Here is a 19,248-nt window from a genome sequence, read left to right as displayed (position 1 = left end):
CACTGATGGAAGAACTGAGGTTCTGAGAGAGGGGGCCAGTTCCCAAGGTCACAGGCAAGGTCAGCAGTGCTAGGATTCAAACTCAGGTCTTGATTCCTGATCTCTCAACCTCAGAGTGGTACAGCTGCTTGCTCAGCTGGGCAAAATCTACACAAGATGAAGACTAGGGTGCAAGCTGCGTATTTGGGAGGATGACCCCAGAAACATCAGTAGGGAGTGCGGAAGTGGGACAAGGAAAGGGTGAGCGGGTTTTCTGTGAGCTCAGCCCCTGGGAAGCTGGAGGAGAAAGTGCATTTATGCACCCGGTACTCACACACCTGTTCCCACCTCTGTGGGCGAGGGTTTCACCCTTCTGCCCAGCACTCCACAGCCCCGGGAAGCCCTCAGGCAGAAAGAGTGAGGACAGTGACCACAACTGAACTCCCAGGTGGGCACTGCGAGGACCTGGGTCTGTGCCCCCCCAGAGGGGTCTTCAGATCCTCCCTCTTCCCCACGCCGCCCACTCTGGCCCTGCTGCAGCCCTTCTGACCCACAAACATAAGCCCAAGAGACCAGAGCTGGTACCAGTGGGAAAACGGAGGCTGACAGAGACTCCCCGCGTGCCTCAGACTGCTCAGGGGGAGCGGCTGAATGCCCCTCCCTTGGGGGTCTCCCGACTTCTGGAACGCGGCTGGCACCAGGATGCAGACGGTGACGTGCAGGGGAATCCAGCTGAGCTACATGACCACGGCAAGCCCCTCCACCTCTCAGAGCCTCCGCTTCCTCATCTGAAGAAGGGGATCTTTAAAATAAAAAGGCCAGCTCGCAGGATTTTCTGCAGGGATTCAAGGGGACAGAAAGATATAAAGGGCTTAATACAGCACCTGTAAGAAGCAGGAGGCGCTTCTATAAACATGTGCATTTCTCTGAGAGAGGCCTGTGTCTCTGGCGTTCAGTAGACGGAAGCCACTATTATTGTCCTTGTTGTGGTGGTTGGGGACCCTCTCCCTGAGGACCCAAGCCCAGGCCTCTTCTGTTGAGACGAGATATGGCTGGGTCAGACCTCCTGGGTCCCCCAGCCTCTTGCTCAAGGCTGCCTGAACTTTGGGGAAACAGAGGAGGAGGAGGAAGGGGTGGGAGCTTGGCCAGGCCGGCTGGCGGTAACCGCGGACACTGACCCTGCCCGAGAGGCCCGTCCTCGCCCGTCCACCCCTCCGCCAGAGCCGCCTGCCCCTTTCACGCCCGGGACGCCTCGTCTTACACAAGACAGGAAGTGGGAGGCCCGGGGCAGGGGGCAGCGGGTGACGCCAGGACCCCGTGTCCACCCGGCTGCAGACGGGATGGGCAAGGGAGGCCCCCGCCAGGCTTCCTGTGTGCTGAGCACACTGGGCAGAAAGGAGAAGTGAGGCCCAGGGTCACAGGGAGATCCAGGCAGCATCTTCCCCCACCCTGGCCCAACTGTTCCGCCTGCCCTCCCTGACTCAGGGGCCCTGAGTTCAAATCTCAGCCCGGCCATCTCCCAGCTGCGTGACTCTGGACAAGGCAGCGCTCAGCACCTCTGTTTCCCGTCATTGCTGGGGAGCAGAGATGCTTCTCCTCTAAGCCTCGCACCTCTAGGGTATTGTCACCATCCCCATTTCACAGATGAGGAGAGCAAGTCCATGAGGTTTTTTCAAGCAGCATCAATATACTTGGATATTTAGGGGCATGATGGGAGAGGATAAGCCTGAAGACCTACTGCATGCTGGCGACACAAAGACAAGGCCAACAAGACCCCTAGACTCCATCCTTAATCCACACGGCACTGTTGTTGTTATTCAGTGGCTAAGTCGTGTCTGACTCTTTGCGACCCCATGAAGTGCAGCACGCCAGGCCTCCCTGTCCATCACCATCTCCTGGAGTTTGATCAAATTCATGTCCATTGAGTCAGTGATGCCATCCAGCCATCTCATCCTCTGTTGTCCCCTTCTCCTCCTGCCCTCAATCTTTCCCAGCATCAGGGTCTTTTCTAATGAGTTGGCTCTCGGCATCAGGTGGCCAAGGTATTGGAGCGTCAGCATCGGTCCTTCCAATGAAAATCCAGGGTAGATCTCCTTTGGGACTGGCTGGTTTGATCTGCATGCTGTCCAGGACTCTCAAGAGGTTTTTCCCAGCATCGATAGGCATTACTAATCAATTTGATTCTCCCTCCTAGGAGCCCAGATGCAGCCTCAGTACAGCTCTTTAGCCACTGCCAATCCAAGCCCCTAAGGCCTGAGTAAGTAGGGAAAGAAAGTCTGCTCCCCCAACTCAGCAACAGTCTGGATCAGAGGAAAACTTTCTCAGGAAAGAGGCTTCCCTCTGGAAAGCTGTCTTTGGGTATTTCTCTGCGATCAGGGACCCTGGAATATATCTATACCTATCAGCCCAGATTCTGAGGGCTCTTCCTGGAGCGGCATATTGAGGGGACCACTGGCAAAGTCTGGGCTTTGAGGGAGACGTTAACATAGTAACTGAGTCAGGGCTTGCCCTTGGAGAGGAGGGTTTGGGGTCCAGGGCTGGGCAAGGAGGGGGCCAGGAGGAAGAGAAGTCCAGATCGCCAGCATGCTGTGGACTCTCAGCCACGCTCGGGAAAGTCTAGTGACCCACAGCCCTAGGGAGGATCGTGTAAGAAGGAAAAATGAAACCAAATGCAGAGCCCTGGGCCTCCGGCCAGCCCTGGCCATCTAGCCCTGTGTTCACTGCCATCACTCTGGTCCAAACCGCCATCAACACTCGCCTGGACATCTGCGGTTGTTTCCAACCTGCTCTCCTTGCTTCACCTTTGTCCCCTACACAACCTTCCCACATGGCAGCTGGAGGGATCAGAAATAAAACCCCGAGCAAGCCACACCCCTGCTTCAACCCCCCAGTGACTGCCCTTCACATTCAGGATAAAATCCAGATGCCAGATCCTGGCCTCCAAGCCCCAGGTGCCTGGTCCCTTCCTCTTTTCAACACTATCTCCGGCTTCTTTCCCCATCTCTGACACTGCCCAGGAACCCCCAGGAAAACCTGCTACTCCTTAAGAAAGCCAAGCTGATTCCACCTCAGGCCTTCGTTCCCTCGGGCCCCTCCACCTGTAACACTGTTCCTCCTTATTTCTGCTTGGTGGGTGCATCTCAGGAATCAGGTCTCCGGAAATGCCGCCGCCTCCTCCCGGAGCCCCCGCCCCCCACCTCTCCAGGCCGCCCTTGCCGTCTCCTCTGACTGTGTTCCTCCGGTCATATCATTGGAGCACCGCCCCAGGCCTGGAGGTTTGTGTACTCAATCGTGTCTGACTCTTTGCGACCCTGTGGAGTATAGCCCACCAGGCTCCTCCATCCATGAAATTCTCCAGGCAAGCATACTGGAGTGGGTTGCTATTTCCTCCTCCAGGGGATCTTCCCGACCCAGGGACTAAGCCCACATCTCCTGCGTCTTCTGCACGGGCAGGCAAGTTCTTTACCCCTGGGCCACCCTGGAAGCCCCGAAACTGTCTACTTACTGGTGTCCTTGTCTGCCTGCCTCACCAGCATGCCAGCAGACAAGCACTGTGCCCACCCTGGTCACTGTGTCCCCAGCACCCAGCACACGGTAGGTGTTTAATAGATATTTCTTGAAATTGAGAGGAAATAGCATAAATCGCCTAGGGGAATTCTCACTGGGATCTTCCGAGCCCCCACTCACGGTCCCTCCCTGGCAATGACAAGGTGGTCCCTTAAGTGCCATCCACCAGAGGGTGTACATGGCTGGGTGAAATTCTGATTTCACTGGGAAGGTGATGGGTTAGTGATGTCTGCCACAGAGCAGGCACAGTGGGGTGTCTGCATACGTCTGTGTCTGGTCTGCTCAATGCTATCTCCACAACACCCAGGACAACCCCGTGCTCCAGAAACATCGTGGAAGTTCAAATACATGGGTACTTGTCTAACTGGCTACTTTTTTCAGATAGAAAAACACTGCTAGCTCTTCTAACTAACAACTGTTGGCCAGACGTTCAGCCAGTCCCCAAGGTGTGCTAAACCTGAGAACAGTCTTGGGAGAGACTCCGATCCTCTGTTTACAGAGGAGGAAGCCAAGATGACAAGATTTGACTGAGGTCACCCGGCTGGGTTTGCTTGACCCCAAAGTTCTCCCAGAACTTAGTCTTGCAGCCCGGCCCGGGGTTAGCGGGGGGGAACGGAGACTTCACCCAGGCTCCTGCCCTCCCCCAGGGCATCACTAGCCCCCTCCCTCGGGCACAGGGGGTGCAGAGAGGCGGCCTCTGCTTCCCTTTTGAGGCATGTCACACGGCTGTGGTTAAACGGAAGCAGGGCCCCTGCCCATCCCGGGTGTGGACCTCCGAGGGCCCCACCCTCTCCATTCCCAGCTCAGACTCTTTCCAGCTGACCACGAGGGTGTCTGTTCCCTGTTCCTCTTTTCTCTGGACGGGAGGAAGTGGGTGGGGCCATGAGACAATGCAGAGACTCAGTTTCCTCATCTGGCAAGTGGGCTCAACCCCGGACACCTCTAGGAGTTGGTCTGTGGTGATTTAAGAAAATTCGTGAAAGATGCCAGGCCAGGCTGTGAAAGGCGGTCAAGCAGGAGGGCAGAAGTGGGCAGAAGGGCCTGTGGACCCCATCCCCCTCTTACCCTAAGAGCAGCCTCTCCATCACCCGCATTGGAAGGCGGATTCTTAACCACTGGACCACCAGGAAAGCCCCTACATGGTCTTTTTAGACTCCCTTATTCCGTCTGCTTTGCTTCACCACAGGGCTGCACATGCTGGGCCCACTGCTGAAGCATGTGTTCCTCCCTTCCACAGGTCCTTGGCCCCTGCTCAAGCTCCAGTTCCCAGGTCAGTTCTTTTCAAGGTTCCTGACCTCCCTCCCCAGTCATGTTTCAACCCTCCTGCCCCATTGTGTGCTTAGCTGCTCAGTCATGAGCGACTCTTTGTGACCCCCATGGACTGTAGCCTGCCAGGCTCCTCTGTCCATGGGGATTCTCCAGGCAAGAATTACTGGGGTGGGTTGCCATGCCCTCCTCCAGAGGATCTCCCCAACCCAGGTCTCCCACATTGCAGGCGGATATTTTTTTTACCATCTGAGCCACCAGGGAAGCCCAAGAACAATCGAATGGGTAGCCTGTCCCTTCTCCAGGGGATCTTCCTGACCCAGGAATCGAACCCTGGTGTCCTGCATTGCAGGTGGAGTCTTTACCAGCTGAGCCACCAGGGAAGCCCCATTACAGGCCCTCAAGTCACCTCAGGCTTGCCAGTCATAAATGGACATTTCCGACGGTGATCTGATGAGCATCCAGCTCCCATACTGGGCTGTGAGCTCCCTGTGGGCAGTGCTCATTGTCTCCCCGACGCCTGGCACAGAGTAGGCGTTTATGTTTGTTGAACAAATGAATAAATAAATGGCAAATGCAGAATGAATGGAGCAACAGACAAGCGTGCCCTCCAGATGCCCTCTCCTGCCTCCCGCTCCGGCTGTGGGCCCAGCCCCACCACTGCCCTACCCAGAGCCCCTCTCCCAGGAAGGCTGCTTCAGCCCCCACCCCCACCTGTCCCCTCCCTCAGCTCTCAGCAGAGAGAGAGAGAGAGACTTCCTTTCCTGGACAGAAACCAAAGGGATGGACCTCAGTCGTGGGCTTTCAGACTGGCTTCCCCTGAGCCTGATATTCTAGGGCCGAGCCTTGGAGCCAGCCTCCAACAGAGGTCAAGGCTGGGAGGTCTCCCATCCCTGACTTCAAGCAGAACAGACCTCCCCCTTTTACTCATGTTCTATTCAAGGCAGTCCCAACTTAGGCACTTTAACAGGAATTCAACCATACATGCTCAGCAGAAAAATCAAGCCTCAGAGCAAGAGGAGCTGATCACCCAGTAGGCGTGCCAGGACGGGGAGACGTGGGTTAGCAGTGCCGCCAGGGTCTGAGTCTGCTCAGACGTGGCCCTGCTCCCCCACTGCAGCCCCCAAACACCAGCCCGGCCTCCCCCAGGGGGGGACCTAGTGCTGGGAAGACGGCACGGAGTGCGTACATCCGCCTCGGTCGGGGAGGGTTGTGTCCTTCCTGTGGAATCCCCGAGGGGAACTTGGCCGTGGCCAATTTCCACCTTACGGGCCAGAGTTTGAGCCTGTCCATGGGCGATGCGGGCCACCGCCATGGGATCTTCTTTCGAACAGTGGGTACCATGGCTCAGAAAAAAAGGAAAAGAAAAGGAAACCATTGAACAAGATGTTCCCAAAGGGAGCCCGGAGGGTGAACGGAACATTCCTAAATTCCATTCCTGCCGAGTGTCATGGCCCAGGCTACGATAAGTTCTGGGTTCTGTTGCCCTTTGCTTCGGGCAGAAGGGAGGCTCAGGGGTGCTTGCCCCACCTCTTGGACCCCTCCCTCCCTGCCCCCCCAACCCTGACAGGTCTAGGCAGTGCCCCTGGGTTGAGAGGGACCCATCAGCTCTCAGCCGGAAGTTACCTTGGCCCCAGGGACCCCACAAGCTGCATCACTGAGGAGCTGCCAGGACTGTTGACAAGCACAGTATTCTGGGACTTCCCTGGTGGCCCAGGGGTTAAGCCTCTGCACTGTCAATGCAGGGGCTGCGGCTTCGATCCCTGGTCAGGGAACTAAGAGCTCACTTGCCGTATGGTATGGTTAAATGATTTTTTAATAATAATAAAATTAAAACAAAAATTAAAAAAAAAAACACATAGTGTTTTGTGCACCTACTGTGTGCCAGGCTCCATGTGAATAAGACAGCATCCCCACTTGCTAGAGCTCACCTTCAGAGTGAGTTCAGGGTGGGCAGAAAACACTGAGCAAATGACCAGCTGAGAGAGAGAGGACGGCAAGCTCACCAGGAAAATGAATCAGAGTCAGGGACAGAGCAGGGTGGGGGGGCTGCCGCGGCGGGTGAACCGGGAGGACCCTCTTGGGAGCACTTCTGAGTGAGGAGGGGAGCGGGTCACAGAAAGGTCCAGAAGGACAGTGTCCCAGAGTGAGCTGCAGCAAGGGCAAAGGCAGGGCCGGGCTGGGGAAAGCTTGGTGTGTTTAAGGAGGTGCGTGCGAAAGTCCCTGTGGCCAGAGGGGAGGCGGCGGGAGGCAAGGTCTGCGGGGCGGGGAGGGAGGCGGGGGCCTGGGAGGGCTGTGAGAGGCAGCGGTGAGCTGACGGAAGTTCTGCCAGGGTCCTCCTGGAAGGTGGCAGCAGGGAGGCAGGGATGAGGAGGGGCCAGGTGCTGGCCGAGGAGGGGAGAGACGGCCAGAGTCTGGGTCCAGTCAGGAGCCAGAGCCGGCGGGATTTCTGATGGAGTGGGTGTGGGGTGAGAGTGAGCTGAGAGTGACTCCAGGGTCTGAGAGCTGATCCCCTCCTGGGTTAGGGGCAGTGCCGTTTTCTGAGCCGGGGAAGACGCAGGGAGTTAAATGACATCCGCGTCTCTGATTTGGGAAACTGAGCAAGACAGAGACCCGGGAGGAGGAAGAAGCTGGTCTCAGGCAGACCGAGTGGCCTGAGCCACCGATGGACATGCGGACAGGGACTGGGGAGACCTGGTCAAGGACGAGGGGCCCTGTGCGCTGAGCTCGCCAGGCATGGGGTCAGGTGAAGGCAGGAGAGAGTTCCGCTCCACCACAAGGGCCATTTGTGAGGCCTGAGAAAGAACAGGCGGGAGGACAGAAGAGAACCAGAGAGACCAGCCTCTGCAGCCCTGGGAAGATGGTGCCAAGGGGCAGGGAGTGACTCAAGGGACAAGTAAGAGACGTCCCGGCAAACCCAGCCCATCTATGCAGCCTGGATGTGGGATGTCGGTGAGACTGGAACTGGCGGCCAGCCCAGATGAGCCCCCATCAACTTTAGAGCCCAGATTTCTCTGGGGCAGATGGAAAGACTGTGTTCTGATTGGTCTAAAGTCAGCCACAGGCATTCTTTCCTGGCTTAAAGGCAAACATGTGACTCCATTGTCACATGGGACACTAGGGGAAGTCTACTGGGACATTTAGATAATATTCTCCTGTTTGATAAAAGAGTGAAATTCTAGATGAGAAAGATCTCTTTCCCGCCCAGCCCCCTTCCCTTCCTGGTGAGGATGTGGTCATGTGGGATGTGATGTCTGGTGCCACAGCAGCCACAAGGGCCCATGAGGAAAAAAAGAAGGGAAGAGAAATTAAGCTAGAGCCCAGACTCTTGTTATAATGTTTAGCTAAATGTCTTTACTTTTCCAGGCATGGAAGGTCTCACTGGGATAAGAGGAAAATGAGAAGGAGCCCTGAGATGGGAGAAAATAGAGAGGAGATGTGAGAAGGCCTTAAAAGAGTCTTTTAGAGGATTTCATTTAGGGCAGCATTTTTCTCTGGTCCCTGGGAGAGAAAAAAGCCAGCCTCACAGATACTTAAACCCTCACCTAGGATGACACTTAAAACTTCATTCTAGAAGTCCAGGATGACATGGGTAGACATATCTAATGGTACAGATTGGGGAACCGAGGCCCAGGGAACTTAGCAGCTGCCCGCGGCCACACAGCAGAGAAACACCAGCTCCTGCACCTAGCCACGCTGCCTGCCTCCCATGTCCTCATCCGCTAACAGAGGTAACAGCAGCAGATATCAGGACTTCCCTGGTGGCCCGGTGGTAAAAAATCCACTTTGCCACACAGGAGATGCAGGTTCCATCCCCGATCAGGGAACTAAGATCCCACACATGAGGCAAGTAAGCCCATGTCACAACTACTGAGCCCCCATGGTCTGGAGCCCGCGAGCCGTAACTAGAGAGCCTCCATGGATTGGGTGTGGGGTTAGGGCAGAGAACAAAGGATCCCACATGATGCATGATCCCGCGTACCACAACTAAGACTGGACCCAGCCACACAGATAAATATTAAAAAGAAAATACAGCAGGTGTCCATCTGACGTGTCGAGTCTCCAGAATCCATGAGCATCAGCACAGTGGCTGAGATACAGGGAGTGCTCAACAATGCCAGGGCACAGGGCCTGGTCCGTGGCAGGCTCCGTGAGCGTGAGCAACTGTTTCTGCAAGCAGCAGGTGGTCTATGAAGGACGCGCCCATCCACCAAGCACCTCCTGCATACCAGGCACGTTTCTAATCCAGAGCACCCGGGAATTTGCTTCATCCCCCACAACAAACAGCTCGAGAGGCTTCATTCGCTCCCCAGCTTAGAGCTTCCCTGGCCCCACGTACTCCCCTCCAAGTCCTCACTGACCCCCACTGAGTTCCCTTCGCCCCTGTTTGCATGCCTCCTGGGGCAGGCAGCTCTCTTGAGGACCCCACTTTCCAAAGTTCTTGGTCCCTGGGTGGCCCCAGGCAAGCATCGAGGGCCACTCTGGGCCTCAGCTTCCACACCCGTGGAAGGGCGTGGATCCCAGTCACAGCCCCTGGCTGGTAGGGAGCCCCAGGACGGCCCTCGGCACAGCGCCTGGCCTGCAGCTAGCGCTCAGTCAACACGAGTGTGTGGGCATCAGCCATCCCCGCTGCATGGGGCCCGCCCGGCCTCTCGTATCCTGCCTCCTGCTGGAGCCCTGGGTCTGTCCAGGTGTGGGTGCCAAGGGGCCTGGAGTGACCCCTGTCCTGACCCAGGAGCTGGAGGAAGGGAAGGGAGGTGCTGAGTTTCCCAGGCCCGCCCCCCGCCGTGCCCCGTGGGGGAGTCCCCCCCACCCCCCGGCTCCAGCTCCCGCCTGACCCAGGGCCACCCTCATCGTTCCCTTCTGACTCAACTCAGGGGCCCTGGGCCTGCCGAGGCTCCCACTTCTCTCCCGGATCCTCCACCATCCCCAGGGCTGAGACCTCCATCAAGGGCCCCAGATGAGGTGCCAGGTGCGGCAGCGACTCAGCCTTGGGGGCACGAGCTCAAACCCCAGCTCCGCTGCTCCCCAGCTGCGGGGCCTCAGGCCCTCTGCCTCTCGCAGCCTCGGTTTCCTCCTCTGTTCAGAGAGGGGTGACAAGACCTCACTGCACTGAAGTGAACAGCCTGTGATCTGCGGGTGGCAGGGCGCCTGGCACATCCAGAGCCTCAGGGAGCACCAGCCCCACTTCCTCTGCTCTCTGCAGACCTGGAAGACGGAGTCAGGAAGAAGCAGATGCAGGGGCCAGGAGGGGGTGACCGGTCCTGAAGCTGGAGGCCGGGGACTGTGAACAGAGCACTGGATGAGGAGCCCACTGCCAGGTCCTGGCTCCAACCCTGCTGTGTGATCTTGGACAGTCGATGGACATCTCTGGGCCCCAGAATGCGGGAAAGAAAAGGCTGAGATCCTCTCTCCCTGGGAAGCAAAGCAGTGGGGAGGAGCCAAGTTTTCTTTTCATTTTTTTATTTTCAGCACAAAGGGCTTGAATGAAAACCAGCTGCACAGACAGAGAATCCTATTGTGAAGGCACCCGAGACTCCGGGGCAGGCGGAAGAGGCAGCTCTTGGGTGTTGGGCTGGGTAAACAGAGGCTGGGGTATTGGCCAGACACATGAACAGGCAGGGGACAGCTTCCCCCTCCTTTAGAGTACTAACCCTGGAGGCTGGGGCGTTCCCTTGCGCGCCTCCAGCTGAGCCACCATCTCTGCTTCCAGACACGGGCCAGCCCTTTCGCTTCTCAGAACCTCTGTTTCCTCATCTGCAAAATGGGTACAGCCATCAGCACTTCTCTTTTTAATAGTGGAAGGTGTGTTGTAATAAGCTCAGGACGGTCTCCTCAGGCAAACAGCGTTGGTCTAATCCTGGCTCTGCCACTCACTGACTGTGTGACTTGGGGTTTCCACCTTCACCTCTCTGTGCCTCAGTTCCCCCGTCTGTGAGATGAGCACAAGAGCAGTACCAAGCCCCTGGGAAGATGAACTATTCATTATGATCCGGGATCACAATAAATAATGATCCTGGATAATAATAAATGACAATTATTATTTTCTTCTTATTTTGATTGTCTCATGAGCTCAATCTGCTAAGGCCCCATCCTCAGGAAGTCTTCTTTCCTCTGAGTGACAGTTCATCTCAGCACTTCCATCACATAATCCTGGAGTGCTTACTACGCACCAGTCTTGGCAAAGCCAGCATTCCGGAAGAAAGATGTTAAACGCCGGACTCGTGTGTGAAGGGTTCGGCATGCAACAGGTGCTCGGTGATGTCATTCACCCAACACCTGGCCCCCATGGCCGCCCTGTGCTGGGTTCTTGCCGGCCTCTGGAGATATAGCCCTCTTTTGGGTCCCAGTCAGGGGGTCCAGCTTGGGATGAGAGATTAGCATGTGAAAGAGGCAACATTCTTCAACAGAGGAAGTCCAGGTCACCTCAAGAGCCAGAGGAGGTCAGGGTGGGCTTCCTGGAGGAAGTGAAAAAAAATAGCATCTATTAAGAATTACCTTATGTGGCGCATAACGCTCAACAGCTGGGCCCTGTTCTCTTTAGCCCTCTGAGCAAGGTTTTCTTCCTCACACACCTATTCTACGGGTAAGAGACTGACACCCGAGAGGTCCAGTGACCTGCCAGAAGTCACACAGCAAAGATGTGAAGGAGCTGAAATTCAAGTTCCGCGGTCTAACTTAGTCCCTGCGGCGCTCTCTAGACTGTCTCTCCAGACTGTCTCTTGGATCTGGCTGCTGCTTCTGCCCAGACCAAACTCTCACCATCTCCTCCCTGGCAAAAATTGCCCCAGTGCAGCCTCCTCTGAAGCCTCCCCTCACTCTCTGTATGCCGTCTGTTGGCCTTGACACACACGGAAAGAGGTGGTGGGTGAGGAACAGGGCGTTCCTGGGATGAACTCCCAAAAGTCTGGCCCTCCTTCATTCTGGTAAAAAGGAAGGAAGAGAAGGGGCATCTTCTGCATCCTCCCTGCGTGGCCAGTCAATTTCACAACAACTCGATGAGGTCAGGTGATTCGTATTTTCTAGAAGAGAACACAGAGGCAACTCTGCATCCCCTCACCCCGACGTTGCTGAGGGGTGAGGGGAGTGACCCCCAGGTGAGCTGGGGGCTCCGAAGCGTCTCCGAGTCCCTGTTTGCCTATTTGGGGCCTGAGACCTACTTCTCAGGGCTGCAAGAGAAACGAGGCACGCGGCCTTGTTCACCTGGGGCCTGGCCGGCAGGAAGCACTCCACAGGCTGGCGTGATCACTCTGCTCATGTTATTACTGTCACAGGGACACGCCCCCCCCCCCCCTCCCAAGCCTGGAAGTCCTGGACCTGCAGTCCTTCCTGTAATGAAACCCTCCTGCCAAGGCCTCAGCCAGGGGCCCTGATCACTCATTTAATTATAATCTTTGGGGGAAAGCACACACCCCCACGAGCTACTAGGGGAGCCGACTGTGTGGCAGGGGTAACCTGACGCCCCTAGTCGACCAGCCCCCAGGCCTTTGTCTGAGTCCTGGCCAGATCATGCTCCTATTTTTCTAACCCCAAACCTGGGCTGGCATGAACTCAGTGCTCTGTGTTGTCCTGGGACCAGGCCCCCCAGGCTCGCAGGGCCTGGCCTCGTCCTTCCTCCACCTGGAGATCCGGCCCCCAGGAGGCGTCTCTCGGGAAATCAGAAACCCAGCAGGGCCCACTGGGCGGCCTCCTGTGTGTGCCCAGCCCTGGGCTTCCTGCACGTCACTTCACCAAACCTTCACAACTTCCCTGTACGGAGAGGCTCACACTACACCCATTTTCCAGGTGGAGAAACTGAGTCCTGGAGCATCAAATCGTCCCCCAAGTTGACACAGGGGAAAGTGGCAGAGCCTTTCCCAGGAGGCGGGCAGGGTACCCTGGACCCTCAGCTGGAGCCAGGCATCACATCCTGTGAGCAGGAGGTTCTCCTGGGAACCTCACAGAGTAGAGAAGGAAGAAGCCTCAACCGTGGGGCAGAGGATGTCATGGCTAAGGGCTAGGATTTCCCCAACAACTGCTCCAAGTTCAAGTCCAGCTCCGGCCCGGCCTTACACAAAACCCTGCTGTTCTCCACACCCTTGGTGAGGAGACGATTCAGGTTATCAGCTGTGTGAAACACTCCTCAGCAGGTTAAGTGCTTGACTACCAGGTGCTTAAAAAACCAGAGTTTGAAAATGACAAAGGTTACCAGCAGGCACGTAGCAGCTGCAAAAAGGGAATTAAGTGTAAGGACTGCCCCCTCAGCCACATCACCCATCACATCCCAGGGGCCAGAACTGAAATCAGAGCAACACCAGGGGCTAGCACAGATGGGGGTAGGGGTGTAAAGTGATGCACACGCCTCTTTTTTTTTTTTTGGCCATGCTGTGTGGCGTGTAGGATCCTAGTTCCCTGAACAGGGATCGAACCCGTGCCCCCTGCAGTGGCAGCATGGAGCCCTGACCGCTGTGTCGCCAGGGCATTCAGCACATGCCCTCTTTCATTCCTTCTGATCGGCGCCTTTCCCATCTCAATATGTGTCTGGAAAGCAGACCCACGGGAATGCCACCAGCCCCACTCTCAGCTTCCTGGGGGGTTCCCACGATGCAGGAACCATCAGAGACCCAGCGGGGAGGGCAAGGGCGGTGTGGAGACAGCTCCCTCCCTGCAGGCTGTCCTTCTGGAAGGTCTCACTCCTGCCGGGACCCTTTCAGTGCAGCAAGCATCAGCTCGCCAAGGGACCCTTTCAGTGCAGCAAGCATCAGCTCGCCATTGCGGCCAGTCCCACACCGCACCTTTCCTCACGAGTTCCCTTAATCCTGCCTGAAAAGTCTCTTTTGTACGCCCTCCCTAGGGTGCTCCATTCCAGAAGGGTCTGTTTCCTGCCAGCCCCTGAGTGTTACAGACATGAAATAAACATGGCCCAGTGCTGAGATGTGAGGAAGCCAGGTGACCGGGGCCTGGGGCTCATTAGACTATCTCTTACAAAGTTCTGGGCAGTTGATATATATTCTCTAAAGAAAAAATGAGACACCAGAGAGAAAGCAAGCTCAGCAGGCAGGAAGCCCAGCCCATGCGGGGTCCTGAGGGCGCGCCCTGAGGTCAGCGGAGGTCAGAGGGTCCACACTCACTGCTCACTCCTTCTGGGCTCCTTCCCTCTTTCTCTTTGGCTTGAATCTCCCTGCAGGAAGTGGGGACTGCATGGGGGATCACTGCAGAGGGGCCCCCAAGCAGGACTGCTGTGTGCCTCTGGGACCCCTCTGGGACCCCCCTGTCAGAGAGCAGGCTGCACTGAGGGAATCTGGCTCCAATGGGTCCTCACAATCCGGGGGTGGGCAGGGGAAACAGGGGACACCCTCCGGAGAGCAGGCTCCTGGAGGTACTCTCTCCTCTTTGGTTCTTCATCTTCCCAGGCCCCTGTCCAACCCTTTTTGCACAGAATCCTTGGAGGGGTGTGGGGTTGGTATCCTATTTTGTGTGTGTTTTTAATACTAACACACACAATGACTCAGTGGGTGACTTGTCACACATGCCTAAATGGAGTTATTTTGTGTATACTGTTTTGGTTTGGCATCTAGCCGCGTTTTTTCTCTTTGCTTTTCCTTTTCTGCAGAAGCCCTCTCTCTCACCCTGTTGACAGTTGAGAATGGGATCCTGCGTATTCTCTGAGCATCAAAATCCTATGCAGGCTCCGGCTGGACAAAGGATTTCTTTATCTCTCCTTTTTTTTTTTTTTTTTAACAAATGGGGATCACGTTGTTTGTCGGCCTCTTGCTTTCCTCATTCAGGAAGACACAAAACAAGGACTCGCGCTCGGGTGTTCTTAGCAGTGTTATTCATGATCGCCAAAAGGTGAAAGCACCTAACTGTCCATCAGCAGACTGATGGGTAGACATACCGTGGTACGTCCACACAACAGAGCATTATTCGGCCACGAAAAGGCATGAAGAACTGATGCACGTTACAGGAGCCTCAGAAAGATTACGCTGATTGAAAAGCCAGACACGAAAATCATGTATTGTATGACTTCATTTGTATGAAATATCCAGAATAGATTAAGCCATAGAGACAGAAAGCAGAGCAGAGGTCGCCAGGGCTGGAAGCAGGCTGGGATAAGCAGGCTGCTGAACGGGTAGGGTCTCTCTTTTGGGGGGCGATGAAAGTGTCTTGCAACTACATACAGAAGATGTTGCTCAACACAGTGAAGGTACGAAACACCACTGCATCGTACACTCAGAATCGTTAGCTAATGATTACACGACGGAGCGACTTCACTTTCACTTTTCACTTTCATGCACTGGAGAAGGAAATGGCAACCCACTCCAGTGTTCTTGCCTGGAAAATCTCATGGAGAGGAGCCTGGTGCGGTTCATGGCGGGGTTCATAAGTCAGTTCATGGGGTCGCAAGAGCTGGACATGACTTAGTGACTAAACCACCAAATGACTTATGTTTTGTGAATTTCATCGTAATTTTTTTAACTATAAAAACCATGAATGTCTATATTCCTCCTCTTGAGAACAAAGGTAGGGGCAAAAATCCGCCTGCCAACGCAGGAGACGTGGGTTCCATCCCTGGGCCTAGAAGACCCCCTGGAGAAGGAATTGGCAGCTCACTCCAGTATTCTTACCTGAAGAATCCCATGGACAGAGGACCCTAGCCGGCTACAGTCCATGGGGTCACAAAAAGTCAGATACAACTGAGTGATTAAGCAATAACAAGAATACTGTATACACTGTATTTTTCCTTGAAATTTTTCAGTTAAAAAATAAACCCTGGGGGGGAAAATGCCTGTGTAACTAAGAGTGTTTAAAAACCAACAGAAGAGATTGAGCACAGAAGGCACCTGGGAAACCAGGAGTCGTTCTTTTTAACGGCTGCGTAATAGCCCACAGTGTAGCCAGGCCAAGAGTGAGTGGTCTCACCCATTTCTCCAAAACGATGAATGTTTTCATTTTCATTCTTTTTTTTTCCTCCTTTTTTTCCCCCTCACACACAGGATTTTATTTCACCCTCACTCCAATTCTAAGTTTTTGTTCCCATTGCTCAGGTGAGAAAACCAAGACCCGGAAAGAAGAAAGTCAAGAAGTGACTGAGCCAGAACTTGAAACCAGGACTGTCTGGCTCCAAAGCCACATAGCCCTGGGCCCACTGCTTGCTGGGGTTACAACAGGGAACAATACTGACCAAGGACCTGCCCCCTGAGAGCTGGCAGCTCCCTCACTCTAACGAGGGAGAGAGATGAGAAATAAGACGGACTGGCGACCTATGTGCCCTGTCCCGGGTGTCAAGGTTATAGGAAGAAAAAAGGGAGGGATGGGGGAAGGGAACAGTGCAGTCAGGAAAGGCCTCGCTGGGAAGATACATCTGGGCAAAGGCCTGAAGCAGGTCAGAGAGAGAGCGAGCCTTGCAGCTCTCATCCATTTAGGGGAACAGTGTTCAAACTGCAGGGAACAGCAAGTGCAAAGATCTGGAGACAGGGAGCGACAAGGGGCTGGGTATTGCTGGTGCGTGAAGGGAAAGAAGCAAGGTCAGGCCACAGAGGGCTTGTAGACCCACTGAGGAGGCTGGACTTTATTCTGGGAGTCATGGAAGATTTCGTAGCAAGACAGATTGGAGGTTAAATCTGGCTTGTGAAAAGCTCCCTCTGGCCTCTCTGGGGGGAGCAGGAAGACCAGGAGAGCGTGTCAACGGTGGCTCAGGCAGGGAGGGGTTGTCATGGAGATGTTGCTGCTGCTGCTGCCAAGTCACTTCAGTCGTGTCCGACTCTGTGCGACCCCATAGACGGCAGCCCACCAGGCTTCCCTGTCCCTGGGATTCTCCAGGCAAGAACACTGGAGTGGGTTGCCATTTCCTTCTCCAGTCGTGGAGATGATGGTGGAGAAAAGCTGTCTGGGGCTGAGTGACTGGTCCAGCAGCCGGGGAGAGGCCCTGTCCACCTCCCCTCTACTTATGCATCCTTGAACTTAATCCCCCTTGGAGGAAGCCAGCTCCCTATCTCCCCAGAGAAAGTGCCAAGAGAGGAAGGAGAATTTTGCTGACTCACGGGCAAGGGCCTCCCAACTTCCCATGCGGAAGGGTGGACGGGGGAATCTAAGTGCTGATGGTGGGGTGGGGAGCCTTGTGGGGGCTGAAAGCAAATAAATAATTACAACTGTGCTAAGTGACAGGGTTAACAGGGTGACCTGGCTTGTGTGTGTGGGGGGGGTGTCATCAGGGAGGACTTCCTGGAGGAGGCAGTTGTCTGGGAAAGAATCAGAAGAAGTAGTAGTTTAACTAGGCCAAGGATAGAAGGAAAAGCATCCCAAACAGATGAAACTGCCAAGAGACTGGAGGCAGCCTAGTGAGTTCATGTTCCTGAAACGAGGCCTGGCGGGGCAGAAACAGCCCTTCGTGCTGAGCCCAGGACAGACAGTGGCGTAAGCCAGGGAACATACCCAACCTGGTGCCACATGTGGTCAGCTCCCGGCAAAGGACTGCTCCTGCTGCCGTGGAAACCATGCGGGTAAAGATCTGCCCGCCATAAACTTCTCTGAGCATCACCGCAAGCCAATAAAATAAGATTGGAAGACCAGTAAAAGAAGTCCCTGAAATTGTTCTTCTCTTCGGAGAGACAAGAACAGGGCCCAGGGAAGAGCCAGGTTGTCGCCTTCGACGGGTCACTTGGTGAGAAGGTTGCTGCGAGCTTCCCCGCCCGGCACCAGCCTTCCTGACTCCCCTATGCGCCTCGCAGGACCGCGGGACAGACCAGCCTTGTCACCCTTGTTGGGGGGGGGGTGCCTTGGTGGGGCAGATGGCAGCTGGAAAAGCGGGGAAGCAACCTGCAGCAGGAGCTGGCTTGCTGCCCGAGGACGGGGAGCTTCAGAGAGGACAGACAGAGATACCGAGAGAGAGACGGAGGGCAGAGACAGAACAGACAGAGAGAAGACGGGCGAGAGAGGGAGCGGAGGGGAGGAGAGGAAAGAGAAGGCAGAGGGCAGAGAGAGACAGAGAGAGGGGGCGATGAGACCAGGGAGAGACCGAGAGGAGGAGAGAGGCGGCCGGAGGGAGGGGAATGAGACAGAGGCAGGCAGACACTGAGACGAGCGACAAAGAGGAAGACCCAGGGGCGGAGGGAGACAGAGAGGGGCCCGCCGAGCCGGGCTTGGGGAAGGGGGCAGGTGCACTCCAGAGCCCCTGAGTCTCCGTGCCTCTGGGTCTCCAACTCTCCACTGCGGGAGAGATTTTAAGAACCTTGCAAAGACCGCATGGTCTGATTTTGCAGCACTAGCGCTCACTCATTCGCCAGACACCCACTGAGCCCCTACTGTATGCTGCGTGCCAAAAACCATGCCAGGCACTGGGGTACAGCCCCCAGGCCCAGCTCCCCTCCTGGAGCGGACACCCTGAGGGGATACAGGCAGATCCGTGGCTGTGTTTCTCCAAACTGAGATAAAGGGCTTGGAGGGTGGAGACAGGGAGCCGTGGGCAGGGCAGGCTGCTGGGGGCCAGCTGGCCCCCAGAGAGAGGGCAAGAACCAGCCCTGTGTTTGGGGAGGGTAAAGAGGTCAGAGAGCTGGAGCAGGAGTTCTTCCCGGAGCCCCAAGGAGGCGAGGTGGGGATGGCAGTGGGGGAGGCCTGCTCAGAGTGGTAAAGCGACCCCGTCACACCAGGCCTCAGGTGACCTGGTGGAGACTCCTAGCGAGGTGGGGTCCTGGGAGAGCGCTGAGTAGGGCAGGGACACGGACTGCCTCGGTTGCAAGGGGCACCTCTGGCTGCAGGTAGAGAACCAACCAAGGGGCCCAGGGTGGAAGCAGGGCGCCCAGGGAAGGGGCGACCACCACAATCAGGGCAGGAGAGGAGGGGATGTGAGTCTGTGGAGGTAAGGAGACGGGAAGGAGCCTGGAAGTCCTGCCCTGGTGACGCAGGAGGGACTGCAGTGGGGACCGGGAGGCTGTTTTAGGGCTCAGCCTCAAGCGCCCTGAGAACCCCCTTTTTCTGATGCAATGAACTGCTCCTCCCGTATCACACTGCCGCAACCTGTATCACACACACCAGAGGACTCACACGTTCTCAGTGTCCCTGAAACAAGACCTTTGGAATCTGGGTGCTTCCTTCTTCTGAAGAGTCTGCAGATGGAAAAAAGCGGGGTGGTTGGGGGGGGCGGGGAAGAGAAGGAAGCGGCACCTGCCCTCATCACAGACCCATGGACACCCACCCCACACACCTTCCAGAATCCCTAAGAATGATGGGGAAGGGACTTGCCTGGCAGTCCAGTGGCTGACTCCACACTTCCGCCGCAGAAGGTGTGGATTTGATCCCTGGGGAACTAAGATCCCGTATGCCACTCCAAGCAACCAAAGAGGGAAAAAAAAACAACCAGAAAGAACGATGAGGCAGAAGAAAGGCCTCCACCGGAGGTGTGAGCTGAGCCTCTGGTGGCAATCATTTTGAGATCTCTAAGTATATCCAATCAACACA

Source organism: Capra hircus, chromosome 13 (genome assembly GCF_001704415.2).
Source record: "Capra hircus breed San Clemente chromosome 13, ASM170441v1, whole genome shotgun sequence".
Lineage (NCBI taxonomy): Eukaryota > Metazoa > Chordata > Mammalia > Artiodactyla > Bovidae > Capra > Capra hircus.
The sequence above is the reverse complement of the archived record's forward strand: the minus strand, read 5'-3'. Positions refer to the sequence as shown.